Consider the following 1,140-nt stretch of genomic DNA (forward strand, 5'->3'; position numbering starts at 1 on the left):
CAGAGCAAGGGAGAGGCTAGCACTGAAGGTCTGAGAAATCTGACTCTGACTAGAGGCGGGTTTAGAGAGGGAGAGGTGCTGGAGGAGGCCGATAAGCAGCGATACCTCCCAAGTCAGCCCATGGGGCCACGCTGTTGTCCTGGCCTGGGCCTGTCCTTTGTTGCTTTCAGAGCTGACACCCTCTGCCAGGAAGACAGGAAATGCAGTCTGGGCCAGTGCTCCTGCCAGGCCCCACTCCTCCTCCACACCCCACAGAGGAGAGCCCTGGTCCCCACCAACCTAGCCAGGCCCAATGCTTGCCCTGGAACAGAACTGTGCCCTGCAGATGGGAACTGAGACCCAGAGAGAGGGTAGCACTGCCCAAGCCTAGAGAATCCTCAGCCCCATTGCCAGGCTGTGCCAACCCTCTCAGACCTGCAATGAGTGCACCATGCTCATCCTTACCCCTTCCATCCGAGTTTGTTGTGCTAACATGAGCCAGAAGGGCCAGGAGATTCATCAAGTCCTGGGCCGGTGAGCACCAGTGACAGACAGAACCTACTTCTGAGGGCTTGGGGTCTCCACTGCAGGGGCTCCAATCCTGAGGGGCTGGAGAGGGAGTGAGGGCTGAGCCTTGGAGTAGGCAGGATGGAGCTGGGGCCCACTCTGGACTGATTTGCCCCAGTCCCTGAATCAGCTTTGGCCAAGGTGGGGCAGCCGAGGACTGGCCCGGCAAATGCATGAGGTCAACGCAGAGTCCTGGTCCCATAAGAAGTTTGACAGTCCCTTCTCTGTATTCCTGGTCCTGGAAGGGCCTGGCACTTAGGGAAGCCCTGCCAGGGTCCTCCCTACCAGGCCAGGCTGAGAGTGGTGTTGGATAGCCCTGCCAAGCCATCAATGGTCCCCCTGTCCGAGGGAGTGGCCCCTCTTTTCTTGTGATTGTGTCCCAAAGCGTACAGGCCTAACTGGAGCAGCCCACATGCTCCCTTCCCTCTTGAGCCCTTAACATATCTTCTAGACTCTGATCTCCATGCACACTGCAGGCTTGGGGGCGAGGAGAGGATTCACTCCATAAGCCTTCCTGGGAAGCTTCCTAAAAGCCCAAAGCCCCCTGCAGCCAGTTCCAGGCTCCAGCTCACACAGCCTGAGGGACTCAGTGGG

This window comes from Fukomys damarensis, unplaced genomic scaffold (assembly GCF_012274545.1).
Source record: "Fukomys damarensis isolate Sample0158 unplaced genomic scaffold, DMR_v1.0_HiC HiC_scaffold_20, whole genome shotgun sequence".
Taxonomy (NCBI): Eukaryota; Metazoa; Chordata; class Mammalia; order Rodentia; family Bathyergidae; genus Fukomys; species Fukomys damarensis.